Here is a 23,532-nt window from a genome sequence, read left to right as displayed (position 1 = left end):
CTAACCCTGCAGTGTGGAGACTGTCTGTCCTCCACATGGTTTATAACTGGAGCTTCAGAAAATCTGCTTTAAAAATCTTATTAGAATTGATATAAATTATTTTACTACACCATCATTCAGTACTACTACTCTTAATGATATTCAGGGATTGTGCTGCTGCTGCCTCCATCCTAAGAGTAGGAAAAGTGGTAAATGATCATCGACCCAGATTATCAGTGTTATCCTCCTGATTTCAGTGTAAAGCCATTTTCATCTAGAGAACGTTTCTGCTCCATCTACAGTTTTTAATCTTAGACCCTCCTTCCCCTCACTGCATGCTCAGCTTCTGGGAGAGGGGTCAGAGTAAATGTGTAATATTCAATGAGGGAAGTCCTCTCCTCTTTCATAGCCTCAACCCAGAATGTTGATTTAGCTGAATCTCTTTAAAGCTCTGTGGTTCATTACAGACCCTGTAGCAGTACAGGTCTTGAGCAAGACCTTTACCTGCTTTTGCCCACCGCTCCAGGCACGTGTGTTCACAGCACAGCTGGGTTACAGAGGGAAGCCAAATTCCATCAGTCAAAAAATGTTAAATGGTGAATCTGGTTTTCTTGTCTTGTACGTTTTGTTACTTTGAAACAATGCGCAGCGAAGCAAATCCCACTATCACGGTTTTGGAGGTTCCACTGAGATCCCAACATTCCTCTGGGTCCAGAGTTTTCAGAGACAGGATCAGAAACCGACAGAGGCGGCCGCCGTCATCCCAATGAGTGATTCTGAGTCAATTCAGGCGCTCTACTGACTCTGAGACTCTGTACCCGAGGTGACCTTAAGTAAATTAATTAGACCGCTTGTCTTAGGAATTACGGGTCGCCATATTCTTAGACCTTGAGGTTACTTTAACCCGGATCCCTTTTGATATTTTAAGTTTCATATTTGTTTTAGACCATTTTGACGTGATCCGGACTCAAAGGACGAAGATGTCCAAAGCAGCAAAGAAACACTTAAATTTCAGTACCCCTATCCCTCAGTAGGGACACAATTCTAACAGTGGATGTTTCAGGCTTTCCACTCACAGAACATTTCTGCAGGAAGTTCAGGTAAATCTCTTCATAAGCTCCAGCTTGTTCAGAATGCTGCTGCCAGGGTACGAACTAGAGCTAGGAAATTTGATCATATTAGTCAAATTCTTTCATCCTTACACTGATTACCTGTTAAATTCAGTACAGATCATAAAATACTTCTAAAATATTAATCTCTCAATGGTCTTGACCCCACATTATCTGGAGGAACTTCTTACAGCCCTCCACGTACACTCCGCTCGCAAGATACTGGCCTATTATCAGTCCCACGTATTAGAAAAAACAGTGCAGGAGGAAGAGCGTTCTTTTACAGAGCCCCCAACTTTGGAACAAGCTCCCTGTTAATATCCGGGAATCAGACACACTCTCAGTCTTTAAATCTAGATGAAAAACTTCTCTCTTTAACACCAGCTTTCAGAGAACTCTCCAGTTCTGTGTTCTGTCCTGCTCTGATTACATTTCACCACTGTTCTGTCCTGCTCTGATTACAGGCTTTTTATCACTATTATTGTGGTTGTGTCTATTTCTGCTACAGGTCTCTCACTAAACGTAAAGCTTGTTCTAATCGTCATCTTTTTCTCTCTCTCCCCTCATGTCCTGAGCTCCCTGTCTGGAGCTGCTTGTCTGGAGTTTCCCTCCCCACCCCCACTGGATCTATAGGAGCAGATAGGTCAGTATGTACTAGTTCAAGTACTGCTTTTGCTCGAGCATCAGGTTCTGTTTCTACTCTGAGCAGATTTGTCTTGTCTGCAGACTTCACAGTTCAGTTTATCAATCTTACCTTTGATCTTCATGCTCTCTACTGCATAATGATGCATAAAACATCATAATTACAGTGAACAAGGATTTCATGCTGTTTGAATATTGTAACACACTGCAACCATCACCACTGTGATCATTGACCACATTCAGGTAATAAAGCCTGTTGTTCTCTTTAACGGGGAACTTGGTACAACTTTTGTGGCTTTGTCTTCATCTGAGCCAGTTGTAATCCTTGTGCTCTCTGCTCCCTGTTATTGCGTTTCTGTCTGTTTCTGTCCGCCTGCTCAGGTACGAGCTCTCCAGGAGGTCGTCAAGCTTGTAGCTGCTGCTCTAGAGGCGGTCAAACTTCGATGACGAGGTTGGAGGCTGCCCGTGACTCCTCTAACGTGACCATCTTAATTCCAACACAACCGGCGCCACAGACACAGAGGGTCGTCATCTCCACTCCCGCATCTGAGAGAGCCTGGAACGGTCTGTGTGGCTGGAAAAAGCAGAGGGCTCTTCCACCACAGCAAGTTCTCAGCTCTGCTAACTGGTTCAAGGACCTCAGCTCTTCACCTGCTCCTGCACAGAGGAAGACTCCTTAGGGCGGTGTTCTCACTGTTGAAGATTCTTCTGTAAAACCCTCAAAGTATCGACCCTAAAGAGTAACGCCACGTTCTCCTTTTTACCAGGTGCTCGCTTCCTGGATGTTGCCAGGTGGCTTTGGCACCATCGTTCTACACTGTTCTCCTCCTGATGCAGCATGGTCCTGAAGAAGCACTGCCGTACGCTTCTGGACACTTTTCGGGAAAAGCCAGACATCAGGATCATCGTCTTCAGCCCCCTGACCACTTATAGACCAGTAAGGGAGCCGTTTCCTCAGCTCTTCTCGCTCCACTGCTGGCTGTGGGACAGGTCCGTCTGCTCTGTCTTTGTGGACAGCTGGGAGAGCTTTTGGCTGCGTCTGGTCCTCTACCTCAGAGATGATACTTCACCTGTGCCGCCTGGGGTCCATCGTTCTCTCCAGGAGCATCAAGAAGGTGCCAGGCCAGGACTGACTGGCCCTTCCCAGGCACACTGTCAGGTTAGTGAACTGCATAGTTGGCAGGTAAGTGATTTACTTGATTCCACCCATTTATTCTATCACTTTTCTGCTTGTATTAAAAAGTAATATCAGTGTCACTCGTAGTATTTCAGACAAATTCTGCAGTGTTGAGACGGTCATGGTTTGTAATTGTAACGTTGGAAAATCTGCTTTCTAAATCTTATTAGAATTTATATAAATTCTTCCATCTTTCCGAGTACAAGCAGTTCTGCATTGAGTTTGGGCTGTTAAATATACAGTGGGGCAAAAAAGTATTTAGTCAGCCACTGATTGTGCAAGTTCTCTTACTTAGAAAGATATGAGAGGTCTGTAATTTATCATAGGTTCATTTCAACTATGAGAGACAAAACAAAAAATCAAAAAAATCCAGGAAATCACATTGTAGGATTTATGAAGAATTTATTTGTAAATTATGGTAAATAAGTTTTTCTGGACTAGTCAAGGTTTCTGGCTCTCACTGACCTGAAGCTCTTCTGTCCTCCACTTGTTACCTGTATTAATGGCACCTGTTTGACCTCGTTATCTGTATAAAAGGCACCTGTCCACAGCCTCAAACAGTCAGACTCCAAACCTCCAACCTGCTTAAGCCAGTACATGTCCAGACCCGTCTGAAGTGAACCACCTTAATTCACTAGATCTCTGTGAAACTAAATCAAGGGTGTAGGTCCGTTAATTACATTGGTGGGGGTCATAAAATCAGTTCACACAGGGTCTCCTGGAAGCTGAGTGTTTCTGTATTTATGATGACCTTAAAACTCTAACTAAAAATACAGGTAATTTCTGAATATGAAGTTATAAAAGCTCATACAAGTGTCCAAAGAAACACATAGGGTAAGAGAGTAAATGTAAATGACTGCAGAATTTTAAATAGTGAAATAGATTTCAGACTGGGAGCTAACCAGCCAATTAATCCTCAGAGTCCATATTGACTATTTAAGTCAAGACAGGTTGCCAAGTAGTATTAAATTTACCACTGCACCCAATTTTAGGTAGGAGGGTTTTCTCTTTCCCTTTAAGTAATCGAAGCAGTCTTAGCCAGAACCATTTGAACAAGATTTCAGTGTAACTGACAGTTCGACAAGGTTTTTCTTGATCAGACTCAGTTCTGAAGTCTTCCTCCGGCGTTACGTTTACTGCAGGATTAAAGTGTTTCCCTACATTCCTAAGACTGACCGATCGAGTTGATTATTTAAGCGCAGAGATGCAAATCCCACTACCTCAGTTTTGGAGGTTCCACCAAGATCCCAATATTCCTCTGGGTCCAGAGTTTTCAGAGACAGGATCAGAAAGCGACAGAGGCGGCCGCCGTCATCCCAATGAGTGATTCTGAGTCAATTCAGGCGCTCTACTGACTCTGAGACTCTGTACCCGAGGTGACTGTAAGTAAATGAAGTAGACCGCTTGCCTTATACATTTAGAAGAGACGGGACGCCGTATTCATTTCAGTCTCGCAGTTGACTTGGCAACCTCTTGTTGGCAAATTTTAATAAATTTGGATCCCTGAAAAATTCTCTGGTTTAAACAACCCTGAGAATCTAAATATTCAGGACATTTAATTCTGCACTGGCCACACAGACACCAGACTGTACTGTGGGTAGCAAGTGTTAGTCATGGAATGCTGTTCTTTTTCCTCAATGTATACCACCCCTAATGTCCAAATTACTCAATTTTACTTTCATCAGTCCACAGCACCTTATTCTAAAATGAAGCTGGCTTGTCCAAATGTGCTTTAGCAGACCTCCAGCGACTCTTTTTGTGGCGTGTGCAGAAAAGGCTGCTTCTGCATTACTCTCCCATACAGCCTCTCCTTGTGTAAAGTGCGCTGAGTAGTTGAACGATGCGCAGTGACTCCATCTGCAGCAAGATGATGTAGGTCTTTGGAGCTGGTCTGTGGGTTGACTATGACTGTACTTACCATCCTTCACCTCTGCCTATCTGAGATTTTTCTTGACCTGCCACTTCGGGCCGTAACTAGAACTGTGCCTATGGTCTTCAGTTTCCTCACCATGTTCCTCACAGTGAAGACTGACAGCTGAAATCTGAGAGCTTTTTGTAGGCTGGAAGTCCAGGTAAATCTCTTCATAAGCTCCAGCTTGTTCAGAATGCTGCTGCCAGGGTACGAACTAGAGCTAGGAAATCTGATCATATTAGTCCAGTTCTTTTATCCTTACACTAATTAGCTGTTAAATTCAGTACAGATCATAAAATACTTCTAAAATATTAATCTCTCAATGGTCTTGACCCCACATTATCTGGAGGAACTTCTTACAGCCCTCCACGTACACTCCGCTCACAAGATGCTGGCCTATTATCAGTCCCACGTATTAGAAAAAACAGTGCAGGAGGAAGAGCGTTCTTTTATGAAGCCCCCAACTTTGGAACAAGCTTCCTGTTGATATCTGGGAATCAGACACACACTCAGTCTTTAAATCTAGATGAACAACTTCTCTCCAGTTCTGTGTTCTGTCATGCTCTGATTACATTTCACCACTGTTCTGTCCTGCTCTGATTACAGGCTTTTTATTACTATTATTGTGGTTGTGTCTCTAACTATTTCTGCTACAGGTCTCTCACTAAACGTAAAGCTTGTTCTAATCTTCATCTTTTTCTCTCCTCATGTCCTGAGCTGCCTGCCTGGAGTTGCCCTTTTTTGGTTCAGTTCCGGTGTCTTGGTATCAGGCCTGTCCCACTACTCAGCAGAGTTCCAACACAACCATCCTAACCCCTCTCTCTCTCTCTTTTACATGTACTGAGATGCCCTGCTGTCCAGTCTGGAGGTGTCCATTCGTCTATGTTCCGGAATCAGACCTTCATTATCTCTCTGTCCAGCACCTACTCCCACTCCTTCTTCATAACTGTATATTGTTATTCCTTTTCTGATTATTACACAGTGCTTGAAGTTGGAGCGGAGCAGAGTTCTGTTATTCACTACGTCTGCGGTTTTGCTTCTATGCCTTTGAACTCTTCAGCGAGTGTGGACTTGAGTTCTGAACCGAGAAGCTCGGAGATGTTCATTTCAAAACACAGAGAACCTCCTCATCCCTCCATGTCTGTTAGGTCTAGCAGATCAACCTCGCCATCTAAGCTGTTTGCAGTGTTTCTTCTCTTGTATAGAAATTGAGATTTTTAGCCATTATATAAACCAGTGAGTTTTTGGCTGTAGATCCAAATTAGTGATCTTCTGAAAACTTTCTGATGATGTACAGCGCTAAATTTCAGTCTTTTATGGGAGCTTCTTGGTCGAGGCTTCTCAGCTTCACCTCCATTGCCTGAGTCACTTGTGTTTCTATAAGCTTTGTCCAAACTGAAACAGGAGCACCATACAGTGATGTCTGCCTGTGTTTGTTCTCTTAATTGAACGTTAGTTTTTTTATGTAATCTCTCATATGTCTGTTTATATTCAGCTCGTTATGCTCAGGTCTACAGTGGGACCGGGGAATTGAGGCGCTTGAAACGTGACTTCTTAAACCGAAGCGTCACCACCTCAGCTCTTTTTCTACTTTGCCTTCACCTGCTTCATCCCTCAAGGACAACCCCTCAGGGCAGTGTTCTCATTGATGGAGATTCCACTGAAACCACTTAAGCATCGAGCCCAAAGAGTAACACCACAGTCTCCTGTTTTCCAGATGCCGTGTTCTGGACTTCGCCAGGTCGGCTTCCCTTCACACTGCGACAGCGAGATGCCTTTGGCACAATCATTCTCTACTGTTCGCAGCGAGTTCCTGACGTTGGTGAACTGAATAGTTGGCAGGTAAGTAATTTTACATCATTTTTTCTATTTTAATAACCATTTATTCTGTCATTTCTCTGCTTGTATTAATAATTAATTTGGTCAGTGTCTGTATCTTCAGTATCTCGCACCCAGTCAGCTAAGTACTGAGGTGCTTTCCTCTCTCTTTGAAAAGTGTGTACTATGTCTGTCTCCCTCTGAGCACCATCTTGAGCATCAGGTTTAGACTCTTGAACCTCTTCTGGAGTCTGATCAACACTGTTGGCTGTTGGAATGGGGGGTACACCCCTCTCACCTTGGGATCATCAGCTGCCATTGACTGGTCAGTCTGGGTTTGTTGTTCTTTAACACCCTTTGTATGAAATTTCGCAAGCCTGTGTTTAAGCACTTTCCCTGTGTCTGGATATTCGACTAGGCATGCTGGACTGTTCTTGTCGTTCCTACAAAGACTCTATTTCACATTTTGACTCTAGCTTCTATCTGTCATGTTTAAGTGTAGCATGCTGCTCCAAATACTCTCCTCTTTGAAAGGTTAGGCTTTCTCTCTGTCAACGTAGTCATTGAATACATATATATAGCTGCTGAGGTCTCAGACCTTATCCCCTGCTTACAGAGCAATGACTGTAAATGTGTTGCTGTGAACTCTGAACCATTACGTGAACAAAAACATTTTACTGATCCATATGGAGAAGAATCGGCCAAACATCGCTCAGTAGCTTAAACTGTTTCACCCTTAGTTTTCAGGAAGTTCACAGCCTGCATCTGAGTAATCCTCAGTAAATGTCTGAGTGGATCTCCAACCCTGGATCTGTCCAAAAGCTCCTTAAATCAGTAACCTCATTTAATATTCACGAAGCTTTAGCTGCATTGGTCAGTATACAGTATAACGCGGAGTCTCAGCCAATCAAGAGCCGTTGTGACTGAGCTCTGTAGCTCCTCTGGAAGACTAAGCTTTAGAAACTGCTCAAGCTGGGTGGCTGTGGGTGCCTGTGGGAGCCTTTAATTTTGAGTCTGAGACACAAAGTAAGCTTGGGAATGGCTTGGTCCTGTTGCTATGCTAGCTATCTTCTTAGCAATGTAGCTTCAGTATTTCCCTTTGTATTACTGAATCTTCATGGTTTCTGTTATTTCTTCACGTTTCACGCTACTGAGCTGTTTTAGGTTAGTATGGCTGGTGTAATTTTGTGGATATGTGCTACATTTGTGTTCCCTACTCAACGTCCTAGTGTTTATTGAACTGCTGCTCAGAGGCGGTTGCTGTTCCTCTTTTTGTTTTTTTGGGGGCGCTAAAACCCCCTAGTTTAACCTGTGGAAACGGTCAGAGGCATGTTAAAGGTGGTGTCTTGCTAAAAGCTTTTGAGTGGTAATTATTAGCTTTGTTTCTCCTGCCTGTTGAGCGTATACACATCTCTCTCTGAATGAAGTCATTTAGTAGCACTACGATATAGACCTGGAACCTTTCTGAACTTTTATTTAATATTGTGCATGTATTCTGTTTATTTCAGAGTCTTTATTCCTCATCCTGTCTTCAATTCTTCCTCACTTATTCATCATTCACCCATAACGCGGTCATATTTCTAATGCCCAGAACTCCATGCTTGTTGTGATGCTTGTGCTCTCTGCTCCCTGTTACTGTACAGTACTCTGTACTCTCTCCTCTCCCGCACCTGAGAGGACCTGGAAGTGTCAGCGTGGCTGGGAAAAGCAGAGGACTCTTCCACCAAAGCCAGTTTTGGCCTCTGCTAACTGGTTCGAGAACTTCAGCTGTTCACCTGCTCTGTCACCGAGGACAGCTCCTCAGGGCGATGTTCTCACTGTTGGAGATTCTTCTGTAAAACACTGAAAAGTATCGACCCTAAAGAGTAATGCCACAGTCTCCTGTTTTCCAGGTGCCTGTGTCCTGGACGTCACCAGGTGGCTCTGGCACCATTGTTCTCCGTCTGATGCAGCGTGGCCCTGAAGAAGCACTGCCGTACGCTTCTGGACACTGTTCAGAAAAAGCCAGACATCAGGGTCATAGTCTTTGGCTCCCTGCCCACTTACAGACGAGTGAGAGAGAGCCATTTCCTCAGCTCCTCTCGCTCCACTACTGGCTGCGGGACAGGTCCGTCTGCGCTGAGTTCGTAGAGAACTGGCAGAGCTTTTAACTGCGTCCGGTCCTCTAACACAGAGATACGCTTCACCTGAGCCGCATGGGGTCCATTGTTCTCTCCAGAAACATCAAGAAGGGGCCAGGCCAGGACTGACTGACCCTTCCCAGTCACACTGTCAGGTTGGAGAACTGCATAGTTGGCAGGTGAGTGATTTACATGATTTACTTGATTCCACACATTTATTCTGTCACTTTTCTGCTTGTATTAAAAAGTAATAGATCAGTGTCACTCATAATATTTCAGATGAATCCTGCAATATTGAGACTGTCATGGTTTGTAATTATAACATCGGAAAATCTGCTTTCTGAATTTTAAATAGTGAAATAGATTTCAGACTGGGAGCTAACCAGCCAATTAATCCTCAGTCCATATTGTCTATTTAAGTCAAGACAGGTTGCCAAGTAGTATTAAATTTACCACTGCACCCAATTTTAAGTAGGAGGGTTTTTCCTCTTTCCCTTTAACTAATCTAAGCAGTCTTTGCCAGCACCTTTTGAACAAGATTTCAGTGTAACTGACTGTACAGCAAGGTTTTTGATCCAGTTGATTCTTTAAGCACGGAGAAGTAAATCCCACTACCACAGTTTTGGAGGTTCCACAGAGATCCCAATATTCCTCTGGGTCCAGAGTTTTCAGAGACAGGATCAAAAACCGACAGAGGCGGCCGCCGTCATCCCAATGAGTGATTCTGAGTCCGTTCAGGCGCTCTACTGACTTCGAGACTCTGTACCCGAGGTGACTGTGTAAATTAATTAGGCCTTACGAATTTAGAATAAACGGGAGGAGACGGACGCTGTATTCTTAGACCTTCAGCTTACTTTAATCCGAATCCCTTTTGATATTTTAATTTTAACATTCGTTTTAGGCCACTGACTTTTTGCAGCTATCTAGACTCAAAGGATGAAGATGTCCAAAGCATTGCCTTAAGATCATTTCAGTCTCACAGTGGTCTGAACTGGGAATTTCTCAGGATCCAGATTTGTTTTAAATTCTAAGATTCTAGAAAGATTCTAAGATATTGTCTTGAAATAGTTTTATTCTCAGGGTTGTTTAAATTTTTCAGGGATCCAAATTTATTACAAATTAAAGTGTTAGGACATTTAATTATTCATTATTGTTCAACCTAGAGAATTTTGTAAAGGGATCTGCACTTATTTTTTAGAAAATTTAAAGATTCTAAAGCAAGGTTTTGGAAATAAATGTTTTTCAGGGCTGTTCAAATTAGACATTTTGAAGGTTCTAAGACAAGGGGGTTTATAATACCCAAAAAGTTTAGACTATACACGTGACATTAATACATAGTTACAGTTATGATTAGTAAAGCTTTATTAAGTATAAAGGTATCTGCTATAGATAGAGATATATTTATCCCCCCCCCAGCAAGCATAACAGCTGATGGGCCTTACCATGCTTAATGTCCTGTGTCTACCTGTGACCATGTTGAATGGCTAAAATAATTGACATATAAACGCAGTAATTCTATCCTACACATTATATATATATATATTTCGATGCGGTTCTGCTTTTAAAACTGATTTGACACGAACAGTTGAGTCCCTAACTTGGTGACCGCGGAGATGCTCTGCAAGGAGGTCATCAAGCTTGACTGCTGCTGTTGTAGAGGCAGTCCAAACTCCAACGGAAGACGAGGCTGGAGTCTGTTCGTGACTCCTCCAACGATGGTCATCTTAAATCCAGCACTACCGGCATGGCGGACACAGAGGGTTGTTGTCTCCACTCCTGCACCAGAGAGTGCCTGGGGCCGTCGGCGTGGCCTGGAAAAGCAGAGGGCTCCTCCACCACCACAGTTGCTTTTCATCTAAATGTACTGGCGTGAGGTTATCAGTTCTTCAACTTCACCTTTTTCCTTAAAATGTTTTTTTTTTTTTTGTCCTCCAGGAGTCCTGGACATTGCCAACTTTCTCCACTTTTCTCTACCCGATGCTGTGAGGCCCTTAAGGAGCACTGCCACACACTTCTGGACACCACTCGGAAAAAGACAGGACCCTAGATTATGCGGCTGGATAGTGGGCAGGTAATAATTTACATTATTAACTGAATTTAATATTCATTTTTTCTGTCATTTTTCTGCTTGTTTTAAACAGGAATATCGGTATCTCAGACTAACCCTGCAGTATGGAGACTGTCTTGTCCTCCACATGGTTTATAATTAGAGCTTCAGAAAATCTGCTTTAAAAATCTTATTAGAATTGATATAAATTATTTTGCTACACCATCATTTAATACTACTACTCTTAACGATTTTCAGGGATTGTGTTGCTGCTGCCTCCATCCTAAGAGTAGGAAAACTGGTTGGAATGGAGGGTACACACCTCTCACCCTGGGATCATCAGCTGCCATTGACTGGTCAGTCTGTGGGTGCCTTTAGAGTCTGTGACAAAGTAAGCTGCTGTTCATTTAGTTTGGGAATGGCTTAGTTCTGTTGCTATGCTAGCTTTCTCCTTAGCAATGTAGCTTCAGTGTTTACCTATGTATTACTGAATCTTCATGGTTTATTTCTTCACGTTTCACGCTACTGAGCTGTTTTAGGTTAGTATGGATGATGTAATTCTGTGGATTTGTGCTAAATATGTGTTCTTACGCAACGTCCTGGTGTTTATTGAACTATTGCTCAGAGGCTGTTGCTGTTCCTCTTTTCGTCCTTGTGGGGGTGCTAAAACCCCATAGTTTAACTTGTGGAAACGGTCAGAGGCATGTTAAAGCTGGTGTCTTGCTAGAAGCTTTGAGTGGTAATTATTAGCTTCGTTTCTCCTGCCTGTTGAGCGTATACACATCTCTCTCTGAATGAAGTCATTTAGTAGCACTACGATCTAGAATCCATATATATGTACCAGAATGTTTCTCATATGTCTAATGCCCAGTGCTCCATGCTTCCCCCCCTTTACTGGATCTATAGGAGCAGCTAGGTCAGTATGTACTACAGTCGTCAAGCTTGTACGGCAGATACAGCTGCCGTTGTAGAGGCTGTCCAAACTCCAACGACGGAAGATGAACACATGGTAGTTGTCTCATCTCCCACACTGAAAGGGACCCTGGAGCATCAGCGTGGCCAGAAAAAAAGCCAAGGGCTTCTCCATCACAGTTGTTTTTTTCCTCTGCTTAGCAGTTAAAGGTCCTCTGCTCTTCCCCTTCTCCTTCACCTGCTCAGTCACAGAGGACAGCTCCTCAGGGCGGTGTTCTCATTGTTGGAGATTCTACTTTAAAACACTGAAAAGTTCTCAACGAGTCACACCACAGTCTCCTTTTTTTTTTTCAGCTGCCCATGTGCTGTACGTTGTCAGGCGGCCTCTGCACTATCGTTCTGGACACAATTGAGACAGGCACCAGGATCACTGTCTTTACTTCTACGGAGATGCCCTGCTGTCCAGTCTGGAGGTGTCCATTCATCCATGTTCTGGAATCAGGCCTGTCCCTCTAGCAGAGCTTTTGACACAAGTCTCCTAAACATTTTTTTTATTTCTTTCTTTCCTATCTTTTCTCTCTCTGTTTTGCATGTGCTCTGGTTCCCTGTTCCTCCTGCTGTGCCCTGATGTTCGCTCAGCCTGGCTCGCCACTGCCCTGCTGTGTTATGGTTCTGCAATGATCCACCCCTTCCACACTTCATTGCTGTACATACACATTTCATACATACCATCTAACACAATAGCAACCACCTGGGACACCATAGCAACAACCTGGGACACCATAGCAGCAACCTAGGAACAAAATAGCACACCATAGCAACCTCCGGTGACACCATTGCAACAATATAGCAAGCACCAAGCAACACAATAGCGGCCAACTACTGCTCAGACAAACCCTGCAGTATCGAGACTGTCTCTGCACGGTTTGTAATTGGAGAGACAGAAAATCTGCTTTAAAAATCGTATTAGAATTGATGATTCTTTTTCTACATTCATGTTCTCTACTGCATAATGTGAATCATCATAATTACAGTGAACAAGGATTTAATGCAGTGTTTGAATATTGCAACACACTGCAACCATCACCACTGTTCACCACACATCATTGAGCACATTCAGGTAGTAAAGCTTATTGTTCTTCTTTTAATCACAATCTTGGTACCACTTTTGGCTGTGTCTTCTTTTTATTTGTTTTGTCTTGTGATCTTTGTGCTCTCTGCTCCCTGTGTTACTGTACAGTACTCTCTCACTGACCGTCGTTTGCGTTTCTGTCTGTTTTTTCTCAGATGCGACCATGGAGGAACGAGCTCTCCAGGAGGTCATTAAGCTTGTACGGCAGATCCAGCTGCTTTTGTAGAGGCAGTCCAAACTCCACTCACGTAAGACGAGGCTGCCCATGCCTCGTCCAACACTGCCATCTTAATTCCAGCACTACCGGCACAGCAGGCACAGAGGATCATCTCCCCTCCCGCACCTGAGAGGGCCTGGAAGTGTCAGCATGGCTGGGAAAAGCAGGGGGCTCCTCCACCACCACAGCTGGTTTTCTCCTCTGCTAACTGGTTTGAGGACCTCAGCTCTTCACCTGCTCCGGCACCGAGGATGACTCCTCAGGGTGGTGTTCTCACTGTTGGAAATTCTTCTGGAAAACACTGAAAAGTATCGACCCTAAAGAGTAATGCCATGGTCTCCTGTTTTCCAGGTGCCAGTGTTCTGGGCGTCACCAGGTGGCTTTGGCGCCGTCGTTCTCCACTATTCTCCAACTGATGCAGTGTGGCCCTGAAGTAGCACAACTGAACACTTTTGTACACTGTTCAGAAAAAGACAGACACCAGGATCATGGTCTCCCCCTGACCACTGACCACAGAGATGAGCTTCACGTGAGCCGCCTGGGGTCCATCGTTCTCTCCGGGAACATCATGAAGATGCCAGGCGAGGACTGACTTGCCCTTCCCAGTCACACTGTCTGCATAGTTGGCAGGTAAGTGATTTACAAGATTTACTTGGTTCCACCCATTTATTCTGTCACTTTTCTGCTTGTATTAGAAAGTAATAGATCAGTGTCACTCATAGTATTTAGTACTCAGACGAATCCTGCAGTATTGAGATGGTCATGGTTTGTAATTGTAACGTCAGAAAATCTGCTTTAAAAAATCTTATTAGAATTTATATAAATTCTTCTGTCTTTCTGAGTACAAGTAGTTCCTCATTTGGATTTAGGCTGTTAAATATATGGTCTCTAGCCTCTTAAGCAGTCATTGTCAATGAAGTTATGATTGCTAACCACCTTAGTTCACTAGATCTCTGTGAAACTAAATCTGTCTATCTTCATCTGTTAAGGTCTGTTTATTACATTGGTGGGGGTCAAAAAATCGGTTTACACAGGGCCCCCTGAACAGGGCCCCCCTGAGTCTTTTTGCATTTATGATGAATTTAAAGCTCTAACTCTAAAAATTCAGGTAATTTCTGAATATGAAGTTGTAAAAACACATACAAGTGTCCAAAGAAACACAAAGGGTAAGAGAGTAAATGTAAATGACTGCAGAATTTTAAATAGTGAAATAGATTTCAGACTGGGTGCTAACCAGCCAGTTAATCCACATTTTGTCCCCATATTGTCTATTTAAGTCAAGACAGGTTGCCAAGTAGTATTAAATTTACCACTGCAGCCAATTTTAGGTAGGAGGGTTTTCTCTTTCCCTTTAAGTAATTTAAGCAGTCTTAGCCAGAACCTTTTAAACAAGATTTTAGTGTAACTGACTGTACAGCAAGGTTTTTGTCAGACGCAGTTCTGAAGTCTTCCACTGGCGTTACGTTTACTGCAGGATTAAAGTGTTTCTCTACATTCCTAAGACTGACTGATCGAGTTGATTCTCTAAGTGCGGAGAATCAAATCCCACTACCACAGTTTTGGAGGTTCTGCCGAGATCCCAATATTCCTCTGGGTCCAGAATTTTTAGAGACAGGATCAGAAAGCGACAGAGGCGGCCGCCGTCATCCCAATGAGTGATTCTGAGTCCATTCAGGCGCTCTACTGACTCAGAGACTCTGTACCCGAGGTGACTGTGTAAATTAATTAGGCCTTACGAATTTAGAATAAACAGGAGGAGACGGGACGCTGTATTCTTAGACCTTCAGGTTACTTTAACCCGAATCCCTTTTGATATTTTAATTTTAACATTCGTTTTAGGCCACTGACTTTTTGCAGCGATCCGGACTCAAAGGATGAAGATGTCCAAAGCATTGCCTTAAGATCATTTCAGTCTCAGTTGTCTGAACTGGGAATTTCTCAGGATCCAGATTTGTTTTAAATTCTAAGATTCTAGAAAGATTCTAAGATATTGTCTTGAAATAGTTTTCTTCTCAGGGTTGTTTAAAATTTTCAGGGATCCAAATTTATTACAAATTAAGTTTTTAGGACATTTAATTATTCATTACTGTTCAACCTAGAGAATTTTGTAAAGGGATCTGCACTTATTTTTTAGAAAAGTTAAAGATTCTAAAGCAAGGTTTTGGAAATAAATGTTTTTCAGGGCTGTTCAAATTAGACATTTTGAAGGTTCTAAGACAAGGGGGTTTATAATACCCAAAGAGTTTAGACTATACACGTGACATTAATACATAGTTACAGTTATGATTAGTAACGCTTTATTAAGGATAAAGGTATCTACTATAGATAGATATATTTATCCCCCCCCCCCCAGCAAGCAAAACAGCTGATGGGCCTTACCATGCTTAATGTCCTGTGTCTACCTGTGACCATGTTGAATGGCTAAAATAATTGACATATAAACGCAGTAATTCTATCCTACACATTTTTATATATATATATATATATATATATATATATATATATATATATATATATATATATATATATATATATATACACAGTCATGCCCGAAAGTATTCATACCCCTGTCAAAGTTTGACTTAAATTTACTTTTATTTAACCAGAAATTATATTTTTGCCTGGAAATGACACAGGCATCTCCCAGGAGATAACACGATGTACAAGAGGCATCATTGTGGGAAAAAATATTTCTCAGCTTTTATACACATTTGAACAAAAAGTGGCATGTCCAAAATTATTCATACCCTTCTCAATAATTAATAGAAAAGCCTTTATTGGCTATTACAGCAATCAAACGCTTCCTGTAATTGCTGACCAGCTTTTTGCATGTCTCCACTGGTATTTTTGCCCATTCATCTTTAGTGATGAGCTCCAACTCTTTGAGGTTCGAGGGTCTCCTTGCCATCACCCTGATCTTTAGCTCCCTCCACAGATTCTCAATTGGATTCAAGTCAGGACTCTGGCTGGGCCACTGCAAAACATTTAATGTTTTTGTCTGCTAACCATTTCTTCACCACTTTGGCTGTGTGTTTTGGGTCGTTGTCGTGCTGAAATGTCCACCGGTTCCCAAGGCCAAGTTTCTCTGCAGACTGCCTGATGTTGTTGAGAATCTTGATGTATTGCTCTTTTTTTCATGGTGCCATTTACTGCGATCAAGTTCCCTGGTCCATTGGCTGAAAAACACCCCCAAAACATTAGGTTCCCACCACCATGTTTGACAGTGGGGATGGTGTTCTTAGGGTTGAAGGCTTCTCCTTTTTTACGCCAAATGGTGCACACATCATTGTGGCCAAACAATTAAATTTTTGTTTCATCTGACCATAAAACAGAACACCAGAAGTCTTCTTCTTTGTCCAGATGAGCATTTGCAAAGGTCGAGCGGGCTTTTGTGTGCCTTTTCTGGAGAAGTGGTGTCCTCCTTGGCCTGCGTCCGTGGAACCCAGCAGTGTGCAGTGTCCGTTGAACTGTCTGCCTTGAGATGTCGCCACCAGCAGAGTCCAGATTCACCAGGATGGCCTTGGTGGTGATCCTTGGATTTTTCTTCACCTCTCTCACTATTCTCCTGGCCAGCACAGGTGTCACTTTTGGCTTCCGACCACATCTTCTGAGATTTTCCACAGTGCGGAACTTCTTGTATTTTTTAATAATACTTTGCACTGTCGCCACTGGAACTTGAAAACATTTTGATATGGCTTTATAGCCCTTTCCTGACTTGTGAGCGGCCACAATGCACAGCCGCAGGTCCTTAGTGAGCTCCTTTGTCTTAGCCATGACTGTCCACAAACCAACTGCAGAGAGCTGCTGTTTTTCTCCTGTTGAGTTGATTAAAACAGCTGTTCCCAATGAATCAGGGTAATTAGGATGCTTTAAAACAGCTTGGACTATTTGGAATGGTATAGAACTTTGGATTTTCCCATATACTGTGACAGTTTTCAAAGGGTATGAATAATTTTGGACATGCCACTTTTTGTTCAAATGTGTATAAAAGCTGAGAAATACTTTTTCCCACAATGATTCCTCTTGTACATCATCGTGTTATCTCCTGGGAGATGCCTGTGTCGTTTCAAGGCAAAAATATAACTTCTGGTTAAATAAAAGTAAATTTAAGTCAAACTTTGCCAGGGGTATGAATACTTTCGGGCATGACTGTATGTCAAGGGTCTGTCAAAATAGTTTTTATCTGACCACAGTCCAGTCTATTTGGATGTAACGCTAAATTTAACAGCATTAAAAACACCTCAGTGAAGATTTAACACGCATTAACATAGAAACAAAATGCTTCTTTATTTAGTAAAAGAGAATAACAGATTATTGGCAAGACAACTGAAACTCTATAGTTACCGGTGCAGTTAAATGGGACACTTTGCAAGGTCATTTGATTTCTTATGTGTCTCTCCAGAAAAAACTAAATTTTGGAAGCTGAGATGCTGCAACTAGAACACACACACTGATACAAACTGGTCTCTGCTAGTAAACGTTAAATTAAAACTTAAGCTTGAATAAACTCCTCATATTTCTAAGTTGTTACTTTTTTCTAAACAGAAATGCTATGAGTTTAGAAATAAACCCAGTCGTTTATTAGCTCACCAGCTTAATTACAACAGACTGAACGATCTATAAAAGCTATTAAAACTCCTTCTGGTGATCTTTCCTATGACCCTCGCATAATTAATGATACTTTCTGTAACTTTTTAAAATCACTTTACACTTCAGACTGTAGCAGTTCACATTTGGATAGATCAAATTACTTAGATTTCTCTCCCTAGAGTCTCAGAAGTTGATCAGACTTTTTTGAATCCAGTGACCTCTGTTCCTGAAATCAGAAACTACACTGATTATAGTGTGCTATCTGGCTATAAAATCAGTTTTGGTAGATCTACAGCTATTCAGCTGAATGTCCTGGATTACATTAAACTAAATTTACCATTGCAGTTGACAAATACTGGCATACAAATATTGGCATAACTATTACCCCTGACCCCTTTTTTTGGGGGGGGGGGCAGAATTGGTGTATTGGTGGTTATTTACACATCTTATATACAATTATTATTTACATGTTTATGGCCATATTGATGTATACCGGTAAATTATGCTAGCTGGAATTATATGTATATCCTAGTGTTATTGGTTGTGTGTTTTCCTCCTTCTATGTTAACCGTGGTTCCTGCCGGCTCCTAGAAGACCCACTCACCAGCACCCTCATTCCCCCAGGATCACCAGGTAGGTAACGAGTCACAAGTCTCTACTGTGTATGGGCTGGTGATGAGTCCGCTACCACTGACTTAATCACACATCATCCTAGATCCCTAACTTCCCTACCATTTATTTATAATTTTGAGAAAACACTGTCTCTCTCTGATAACTTTGTAGTTTACAATACTTTGCTTTCTTGGAGAGACGCTAGAAAATATATTAAAGTCTCTAATTGTATCTCTTTATGGTCACCACTCACCTTGAATCCAGATCTACCCCCTCAGCTTGGGGACATTGGGCTTAGTAATGGACTTTAAGGGGCAAAGGGGATTTTTCTAGTTTATTCACAGCAGGAGTTTTAAACTTATTTGAATAAGTATTATCCTCCTGATTTCAGTGTGTTTGTCATAAACAGAATGGTCAGCTGGGTTCTGTGTAAATCATTGAATACATATATATATAGCTGCTGAGGTCTCACGCCTTATCCCCTGCTTATAGAGCAATGACTAACTCCGAGACAGTGCACCCGAGGTGACTGTGTAAATTAATTAGACCACTTGTCTTAAGAATTTAGAATAAACAGGAGGAGACGGGATGCCATATTCTTAGACCCTCAAGTTACTTTAACCCGGATCTTTTTTGATATTTAAATTTTCAGATTTGTTTTAGATCATTGACTTTTTGCAGTGATCCGGACTCAAAGGATGATGATGTCCAAAGCATTGCCTTAAGATCATTTCAGTCTCACAGTTGTCTGAACTGGGAACTTTTCGGGATCAAGATTTGTTTTAAACTGGAAGATTCTAAGATTTTCTCTTAGAAACTTTTGGTTCTCAGGGTTGTTTAAACCCGAGAATTTTAGGATAGATTTTAGATATATTTGATTTTAGATTATATTTAATTCTAATAGTACTGTTCAACTGATTCTTTTTTTTCTTTATTTTTTTTCTAAAGATTGTAAAGCAAGGTTTAAGGGCTAAGACAAGGGAGCGGAGTTTATAATAAAGAATAAAGAGTTCAGGCTATACACGTGAGATTGATACTGTGTTAAAATTATGATTTATTAAGTATAAAGGTGTCTACTATAATTTGTGTGTGTGTGTGTGTGTATAGACAGATGGATAGATAGATGTCTCTCTTTTAAAAAAAAAAAAAAAACAAGGGCTATCAGGCTGTCTGACAGATTGAAGTAAAGTTATTGGAAGTTTGCTGGGGGAGCCGGCTGCGGAGACTGACACAGAGTGACGTAAAACAAACTGGTATAAATACGGTCTTTAGCTGCGTTGTCCACTCAACAGACATTCAAACAAAACAAACTTGCATCAGCCGGGAAGACGAGGATTACTCTGATTTGGTGGCTCTGTGAAACATGCAGATAAGAACTTGGCTGATTGGGAGAAGCGGCTTCAGGAGACATTGTTACAGCTCAGTTAATGTAGTGCAGGACTGAGGCAGGGAACTCTGGAGCAGGCAAGATTGAAGGTAGGAGAGAATGTACTTGTTTTAATTGTGGGAGATGTAGAGCGTGCAGATCAGAAAAAGTGAAAGTAAATCATTGGCTGTTCGGATCAGCATTTTCAGTTAAATATATCCTATAGCAGATGAACACAGTGATAGTTGAGAAGTTTATAGGATTTGCAGGAAGTGTTCAATAATTATTTATACGAAATTAAGCAGGTGCATAAATGTAAACACCCCAAAAGAACAATTACATCAATATTTAGTAAATTCTCCTTTTGCAGAAATAACAGCCTCTACGCGCTTCCTTCAGCTTCCAATGAGAGTCTGGATTCTGGTTGAAGGTATTTTGGACCACTCTTTTTTACAAAACATCTCCAGTTCAGTCAGGTTTGATGATTTCTGAGCATGGACAGTCCGCTTTAAATCACACCACAGATTTTCAGTAATATTCAGGTCTGGGGACTGAGGTAGCCATTCCAGAACGTTGTACTTGTTCCTCTGCATGAATGTCTTAGTAGATTTTGAGCAGTGTTTAGGGTCATCGTCTTGTTGCAGTATCCAGCCCCGGCGCAACTTCAACTTTCACTGATTCTTGAACATTGTTCTCAAGAATCTGCTGATATTGACTGAAATCCATGTGACCCTCAACTTTAACAAGATGCCCAGTACCTGCACTGGCCACACAGCCCCACAGCATGATGGAACCTCCACCAGATTTTACTGTGGGTAGCAAGTGTTTGTCTTGGAATGCTGTTCTCTTTCCACCATGCATTATGTCCAAATAACCCAATTTTAGTTTTATCGGCCCATAGCACCTTATTCCAAAATGAAGCTGGCTTATCCAAATGTGCTTTAGCAGATTTACAGCGGCTCTGTTTGTGGCTTGTGTGCAGAAAAGGCTTCTTTTGCATTACTCTCCCATACAGCCTCTCCTTGTACAAAGTGTGCTGAATAGTTGAACGATGCACAGTGACTCCATCTGCTGCAAGATGATGTAGGTCTTTGGAGCTGGTCCGTGGGTTGACTGACTGTTCTCACCGTCCTTCAATTCTGCCTATCTGAGATTTTTCTTGGCCTGCCACTTCGGGCCGTAACTAGAACTGTGCTTGTGGTCTTCCATTTCCTCACTATGTTCCTCACAGTGGAAACTGACGGCTGAAATCTGAGAGCTTTTTGTATTCTTCCCTTAAACCATGATGTTGAACAATCTTTTTCAGGTCATTTGTAAGTTGTGTTGAGGCTCCCATGTTGCCACTCTTCAGAGAAGATTCAAAGAGGAGAAAAACCTTAACCTCCTTCTCATGATTGGTTTCCCCTGAGTATGTAGGTCAAGGGTCAATGAGCTTACAAAACAAATTGTGTTCCAATAATTCGTGCTAAAGGTATTAAAATCAATAAAACAAGGGTGCCCAAAATTATGCACATGCCTAATTTTGTTTAAATAATTATTGCACACTTTCTGTAAATCCTATAAACTTAATTTCTCTTCTCAAATATCACTGTGTTCATCTGCTTTATGATATATTTAACTGAAGTTGCTGATCCGAACAGCCAATGATTTATTAAAGAAAAATCATCAAAATTATCAGGGATGCCCAAACTTTTTCATACCACTGTATGCAGTATATTTAAAACGGTTTTATTTGATTTACGCAACATTGCTAAACTCCCGCATACTATCCCAGAGGGATGCTAAGAAGCTAAATCGCTTTATAAGCTCCAGCTTGTTCAGAATGCCGCTGCCAGGGTACGAACTAGAGCTAGGAAATTTGATCATATTATTCCAGTTCTTTCATCCTTACACTGGTTACCCGTTAAAATTCATATAGATTATAAAATACTACTTCTAACATATTAATCTCTCAATGGTCTGACCCCACATTATCTGGAGGAACTTCTTACACCTTACAGCCCTCCACGTACACTCCGCTCGCAAGATGCTGGCCTATCATCAGTCCCACGGATTAGAAAAAACAGTGCAGGAGGAAGAGCCTTCTTTTATAAAGCCCCCTAACTTTGGAACAACCTCCCTGTTAATATCCGGGAATCAGACACACTCTCAGTCTTTAAATCTGGATTAAAAACTTTTCTCTTTACACCAGCTTTCAGATAACTCACCAGTTCTGTGTTCTGTCCTGTTTTAATTACATAACACCACAGTTCTGTCCTGCTCTGATTACAGGCTTTTTATTACTACTATTGTGGTCGTCTCTAACTATTTCTGCTACAGGTCTCTCACTAAACGTAAAGCTTGTTCTAATCGTCATCTTTTTCTCTCCTCATGTCCTGAGCTGCCTGCCTGGAGTTGCCCTTTTTGGTTCAGCTCCTGCATCTTGGTATCAGGCCTGTCCCACTACTCAGCAGATTTCCAACACAACCATCCTAACCCCTTTCTCCCTCTCTTTTACATGTACTGACAAATGAGACACACAAATGAGACACTGAGAATATGTGCAGCATCTATTCATACTTCATAACCATAAGAGGCAGTGGACCCGTATCTCTGTAAAGCGCTTTGTGACATTTGTTGTGAAAGGCTCTATATAAATAAAGTTTGAATTGAATTGGCAGTGTGACTCCTGTACCATCATTCTCTACTATTGTCTGCCCGATGCAGCAAGGTCCTGAAGGAACACTGCTGCACACTTCTGGACATAGTCTTCGACCTCCTGCCCACCTACCGATAAGTGAGCGTGCCGTTTACCCAGCTCTGTGATCTCCACTGCTGGCTGCTGGACAGATGCATCAGATAGTTGGCAGGTAAGTGAGTTACATGATTTACTGGATTTTATCATCATTTATTTTGTCATTTCTCTGCTTGTTTTAAAAAGTAACATATTAGTGTCCCTAATAGTATCTGACACAAACCCTGTAGTATGGAGACTGTCTCTGTCCCCTGCATGGTTTGTAATTGGAGCTTCAGCGTAAAAATCTTCTCAGAATTGATACAAATTCTGTTGCTACACCATCATTCAGTACTACTACTCTTAACGATATTCAGGGATTGTGTTGCTGCTGCCACCATAGTAAGGGTAGGAAACTGGTAAATGATCATCAACCCGGGATCATCATCTTCAGCCCTCTTCCCACCTACCAACAAGTGAGCGAGCCATTTCCTGGCACCGAAGTGGTGGAACGAGCTTCCCCTTGGTGTACGGATGGCAGAGTCGCTCACTGTCTTGAAACGCAGGCTGAAGACCCACCTCTTCCGAGAATACTTGGGTGAAGAGTAGAGTATTATGGGCTTCTTATTGGCTTGTGTTTAGCAGTGTCTAAGCTTAGAGGTATCTTTTGAATTTTTAGTCTGTTCAAACAAGTGTTGGAAGTTTAGAACTACTATCTTGGACTTTGCACACTATTCTGTTTGCTTCATGGACTGTCTGCACAGTTACATTTTTGAAGCTTAATGCTAAGTGACCAGCATCAAACATGGCCTACTCTGTCTCGCTACCTAGAGAATTCAGCCTATCTTTGACCTGAGTTTGTTCTTCTCTTCCTCACAGAGGGAGGCGTCTTATGAAGTCTATCGCACATAAATTATTTTTTTATTATCTGTATTATCCTTTATTTCACATCGATCCTCACTCTGTGTTGACTTTTTTCTCAGACATGGAGGAACCTGTATCAGACTAACACCACTCCTCAGACTAACACCACTCTGGACAGACCACGCTCTTATAGTACACTTTATTACTTATTTAATTGTTTCTATCTGTGTGACGAAGGTGCTTCCGCAGTGCTCTCCGTATTCTTTCTGGACATTCTTCTTCAGTAAAAGTGGTGCCCTCTAAAGCAGAAGGCTTGTCAGTT

General features: G+C 41.9%; 1 long non-coding RNA gene across 1 annotated transcript; it reads left to right on the top strand.

Moving 5' to 3' along the window:
* Window positions 1-13,543: 13,543 nt before the first annotated feature.
* On the top strand, window positions 13,544-22,443 carry LOC140538598 (uncharacterized). Its single transcript, XR_011977772.1, has 3 exons — window positions 13,544-13,695; window positions 18,247-18,288; window positions 22,340-22,443. It is a non-coding gene; the product is annotated as an uncharacterized lncRNA (long non-coding RNA).
* The last annotated feature ends 1,089 nt before the right edge of the window (window positions 22,444-23,532 follow it).

This window comes from Salminus brasiliensis, chromosome 17, assembly GCF_030463535.1.
Source record: "Salminus brasiliensis chromosome 17, fSalBra1.hap2, whole genome shotgun sequence".
NCBI classification, from domain to species: Eukaryota; Metazoa; Chordata; class Actinopteri; order Characiformes; family Bryconidae; genus Salminus; species Salminus brasiliensis.
Note: the sequence above shows the minus strand (reverse complement) of the source record. Positions and strands in the feature narration are given on the sequence as shown.